A 6,277-nucleotide genomic window follows, 5' to 3' on the forward strand; every position below is an offset into this window, starting at 1 on the left:
ACACAACATCTTATAAGTTTTTTTATAATGCATTATGCATTCATTATAATGCCTTAAGAATACCCTTATAATATATTATAAATACGGGCTTCATAGAAAGTGTTACCAACCATTTTTTCTTAGTGTTATAAACATTGTAATATTCTGAAGAACATTTTTTCCACAAGATTCCATGACTGTTAAAGATTCCGCATGCAACCATTAATGTCAATAAAAAAATATTATTTTTAAGAGTGTACCTAAGCATTTTTCACTACTTATCAATTAGAACATTTACAACAACACTAGCTAATAATAATAGTAATAATAATAATAATAATAATAATAATTAAAAATAAAAAGAAATCCAGCAAAAACAGCAGTACCAGTATCAGAAAATTGTGATATCTCTGGAACAGTAACTTTGCGTGACAGTAACTGGTGATGTCTGGCCTGATATGGGGTACATTTATGAGGAACCAGTCGTCTGTACTTCATTGTGCTACACAAATGTGAGTGGAGCTTGCCTTCACTGAGATGTCATTCCACATGATTACAACACATTATATTCATTTTTAATAAACACAACCAATTACATTTTTGTTGTTGCTTGCTACTGACATAACATCACCAAAAACAGACCAGAGAAAATTCTCCAAGAACATTCCTCCAAATATTTGATATTACATAGTCAAAGCACTGCCAAAATACTACTGGAATAAATCTGTCACAAACATCAACGCTGAAATAATTCGTTTTTGCACTGTGACAGGAAATAAATGCCAGAGATAAATACAGATAACAAAATGTACCTCAAGTTGTGACATATTTTATATATTACACATAAAAACAAGTTCAAAGTGTTCCCAAGCAACTATTTCCCAGGCAGCTTACTCATGTGTTTGTACATAACACTACAAAATTTAAATGTATGTTTTAAATAAAAGTGTTATAAAGCTCTTTACAGCATATGAGGCTTAAACTGCAGTTAAGCTATCAAGTCGAGTTACTAATTAACTGATAAGCAAATGCACTTCTAATGGCACAATTTTCCACAAAGTCCAACACGTAAGGATGGTTCTTGTAGCCATGCCTTTGAAACCCTGCGGTGTGATGACTGCACAGAGCGTGATGAGCATCTGCACACACACACACACGACTGACTGCACATGAACAGTTGATCACGATACAATAACAGATTTGATCACAATCATTTTCAATTCAATCGCTGCATTATGGGCTCAAATACTGTGTATAAAGACACTAAACTAAACATATGCTAGCTATAGTCATGGTCAGAACGGAATTGTTGGTACCCTTGGTAAATATGACCAAAAAAAGGCTGTGAAAATAAATCTGCATTGTTAATCCTATTGATCTTTTATTTTAAAAATGTTCCAAAAATCTAACATTTCATTGAAGAATAAGAACACTGTAAAAAAATGTATAGAACAAACTGCAAAATTTTGCAAAAAATGCAGAAAAACTGTAAAAACATTTACAGAACAAACTGTAAACTTATAAAACTGTAATTTACAAACAAGAAAATTTGAGTCTAAACTAGTAAATTCAACAATGCACTAAAATACTAAAATCTGCTACTAAAATCTGTTTTGTATCTTTAACATAAACTGACAACCACCATAATAATGCAGGTGGTAAAAGAGACAGCAATATGAAGAAATCAGTTCATCAGAAGTAGATTTTTCCAGAAGCTGAAGTACATACTTCAGTACATACATATAGAAGGTGCATAGAGTCATTCACGCAAACACTAAACACCATCATGGTAACACACGACACTTAAATAATGCAATAAACATTCATTAAACAACAGAAGATGTAACATAGACCCACATGTACATAACTGATAACAAACATGACAAAACTATTAAGAAACATGATTATTTAAACAAAATACTTTCAAATTGTGATGGATGATTAAGGGAATTTGGCCTTTCTGTTCCTCATATTTATATTCCCATGAAACAGGAAGCAATGGCTGGATAACTTTCATGTTCATAATCACCCTGGTGTGCTAAAAATTATAAATATGAATGGGAATATACTTCAGAGATATTTTACTACCAATAATTGTGGCCATTGTGTATTAGAGAAAACTATTTATTTCACATGGGCAGTGTGCAGATGCTTCATCTGATGCACGGGAAGTGGACGCTCCTGCCCTCCACGAGTCTCCTGCTGCCTTGCAGGTTGGCTTTTGATAGCCAAAGGCTAAGGGAGTAAACCTTGAAAGCAATCTGGAGGCAGTTGGATGATGTATTACATCCCTTTCTGGCAGCTCCTTGGCCTGGAGAGGGATGGACTCCGCCAGGTGAATTTTGCCCAAGACACGATGAACTTGTTGAACAGTTTTCCGAGTACCATACCGGATCGGTCCTCGCCCGGGTCAACAAGGGCCGCACCTACCGTTGTCCATTAGGACGGAGGTGACAAGTGTGCTACTGATGGATCCTCTAAGAAGATTAGAGCGAGAGACAACATTGCCATCACGACTTGGAACATCAGAACGTTGGCACAGCTAGGAAGATTCCAGGAGTTGACACATGAGCTTAGTAAATACATGTGGCACATTGTGGGACTCTGTGAAGTCAGATGGAAGGGTATAGGAGAACATCAAACCGAGGATGGACATGTACTCTATTATAGTGGAGAGTTTGACAAATCCATATATGGAGTAGGCTTCCTGATCAATAAAGCCATCAAGGGATCTGTTCTTGAATGCCGCCCTATTTCTAGCAGACTCATTTCCTTCAGACTGAAAGCATCCCCCTTCAATATCACAATTATTCAAGTCTATGCCCCAACAAGTGATCATGATGATGAAGAAATAGAGAAGTTCTACACACGGCTCCAGAATATCATAAACACGGTCAGCAAGACAGATACCCTCATCATCCAAGGAGGCTGGAATGCAAAAGTAGGCAGAGGCACTGAAAGTCTGGAAAGATCATTGTGGACCTTGCAATGAAACTACTAACGAAAGAGGAAGACGACTGCTGGAGTTACTTAATTGGTAAGTTGTAATAAGGGTAATAAGTGCAATAATGCAGATAGCAGTACATTTGCGATAACGGATCAACATGAAATAGCAAGCACATCCCACTTCACTCCCATAATATTGCATATTTGCATATGATACAGGGTAACCAGCAATAAAGCCAGGATATGCATTAAGAAAGCCAATATTCCATTTTATTTGGACTTTAATAAAGCCGTACAAATGTGATATTCTTTAAAACACAGGTGCCCAAACATTGTAAGGCAGAAAATAAAACTTAAAATTAAGGGCAGTACTGAAAGAAAATCCTTTGTCACATCTAAGCATATCATTATAAAATGATACTATTATTATTACTATTATTATATCAAATAAACTTATATTCTTTACATTTCAATGTCAAAAATAAAACAAAATGTTAAATTGAAATGATAAATTCTGCGTTAAAATAATTAATTTGAGAATAGACATTTATTGTTTTTTTTTAAATATGCTAAATAATATGTTATATTATTTATATGTATATGTGTGTACATGTTTGTGTGTGTGTGTTTATACACTGAAAAATGGTAATCTATGTGCTTTGTGCGGTTACATACATATATATGTATATAACCTGCAGTTATATATATATATATATATATATATATATATATAATATATAGAAACATACAGTATATAGAAACCTGCAGTGCGGTTCCTCAGCTGTGGAAACATTCCAGAGTTATTCTTATACCAAAAAAGAAAGAGAAATAAAAAGAGCTCCACTAAAGTCCTGAATGACCTCAGGCGTGTTGCTCTCACCTCCCTTGTGATGAAGGCAATGAAGAGGATTATTAAAAATCATACGACTAAAGAAATTGACCCACAGTTGTATCCACGACAGTTTGCGTATTGTACAGGCAGAGGGGTTGATGATGCAAAAGTGTTTATTACAGATATTGAATATATTACAGACATTCACAGAAACCCAATTGAGATTGTTGAGGAGTGCAAGTACAAGGGTTCAATTTTTGACAATTTGTTGAAATTTACTTCCAACACAGAGGAGATACGGAAATGCCAGCAGCGGCAGTAAGATCAACTCGTTTGGAGTTAGTAAGAAGATTCTCGCTATGTTCTACTTCTCCTATATTGAAAGTGTCACTATATTTTCCATTGTCTGCTGGTTTAATTTTATCAGTCTTCAAAATAGAAGTCGCCTAGATTGCACAGTTAAAGTATGCTCAAAAATTATTGGCCTTCGTTTCAGGGCTTTTTAAGTGAACAGCCAATGCACAGCAAATGCTGAGGTTGGCTGGCAGGATCTTACAAGACCCTTCACTTGTCCTGTTTTCTGTTTTTGAGTGGCTCCCCTGCAGAACACAAAGGAGGAAGGCAACCTTTGTCCCTAAAGTGGTGCAGCTTTTAAATTCCTAACCAACTCTGATCCCCCTGTTTACCATATAGTGTTTGAAATAAAAAAAAATAAAAAAATTATATATATACAGTATATATATATATAGCAGCCTTTTTGCTTGTTCAATGGATTTGATTCACATGGATGCATGAATTCAGTAAATGAATTCAGAAGACATAAATGCATCCATGTGATACTGACATTACGACTGTTGACAGTTACTGTAAGTGTGTTGTAATCTGGGGCATGACGGTGTTTAATACTAAACCTCAGCTGCTGGCCTTGACCCGACCTACATTGTGTGATATAACTGTGGAGGAGCACAGTGTGTGACAGACGATCTGACGGTTATGTAAGCAGAAAAAAATCTGACAAGTATACCAAAGTTACTTGAAATGTTTGATACTCAAGTAGATTCTGATTCCACTTGCTGCATAATAAACATCCCACATTTACAACAATATAAAGTATTATGGCAGTACAGTATAATATCAGATGGCCTTTCAGATACAGTATACCATGTTACTGTATGTACCATATTTCTATCTATTTTACAGTACGTGAACTAACCTGTACTTGCAGTGTATTTACCTAAGAAAGTACTGGTAGTATATGTAACTACATGGATTAAGTTAGGTTTAGGGGTAGGTTCAGGGTTAGTACTTGGTTATTACCCAGTTATTGTAATGAATATATTAAGTAAATAGGATGTACATGCGAAATATCCTTTAACTGTGAAATTAAGTGCTACCCATTATGGAATGCTGTATAGGTCAGGTCAGGTCACCTTTATTTACATAGTGCTTTATACAATACTGGTTGTGTTAAAGCATCTTTACAGTGTCAAACAGGAAAATAGTTAGTCAATAATGCAAGAATAGCAGGGTTATTTTTCCAGCTAAAGTCAGTTCATTGATGATTCAGTGATGTCATCATCCTGTTCAGCTCTCTTCCAATAGTGTCTGTGCAATCAGTCAAGCGTCCCCAACTAAGTAAGCCAAAGGCGACAGTGGCAAGGAACCAAAACTCCATCGGTGACAGAAACTGAGAAAAAACCTTCGGAGAAACCAGGCTCAGTTGGAGGGCCAGTTCCCCTCTGACCAGACGAAACCAGCATGGCGTGGTTTAATTCCAGGCTGCAACACACGTCAGATTGTGCAGAGGACTCATCTGGTTCTCGTGGTCTTGTGCCGATGGTCGTCTAGTTGATGAGGTCTTCACAGGGGATCTGTCTCTAGGGTTCGTCTAGTTGACATGGTCTGATATTCTAGGCATTATCAAATGGCCAGAGTTTTGAGATCGCAGCGGACATGAAGGTACTATAATGTGATATGAGCTCGTTCAAGTACTGAGGTGCTAAACCCTTCAGAGCGTTATAAGTAATTAGCAATATTTTAAAATGTATTCGTTGTTCAATAGGGAGCCAGTGCAGTGTTGACAGAACCGGGCTAATATGGTCATACTTCCTGGTTCTAGTAAGAACTCTAGCTGCTGCATTTTGGACCAGCTGGAGTTTGTTTATTAAGTGTGCAGAGCAACCACCCAATAAAGCATTACAATAATCTAACCTTGAGATCATGAATGCATTAATTAATGTTTCTGCATTTGACATTGAGAGCATAGGTCGTAATTTAGATATATTTTTAAGATGGAAAAATGCGATCTTACAAATGGTAGAAACATGGTTTTCAAAGGAAAGATTGCTATCAAATAGCACTCCTATGTTCCTAACTGATGACAAAGAATTGACAGAGTAGCCATCAAGAGTTAGACAGTGTTTTAGGTTATTACATGTGGAGGTTTTTTGGTCCAAATGCCAGGAAAGCAGGTCTAAATAAATACAATTCTTGTCAAAAAAAAAAAAAAAAAAAAAAGAG

The sequence above is a fragment of the Sinocyclocheilus anshuiensis genome, unplaced genomic scaffold, assembly GCF_001515605.1.
Source record: "Sinocyclocheilus anshuiensis isolate Anshui unplaced genomic scaffold, SAMN03320099.WGS_v1.1 scaffold416, whole genome shotgun sequence".
Lineage (NCBI taxonomy): Eukaryota > Metazoa > Chordata > Actinopteri > Cypriniformes > Cyprinidae > Sinocyclocheilus > Sinocyclocheilus anshuiensis.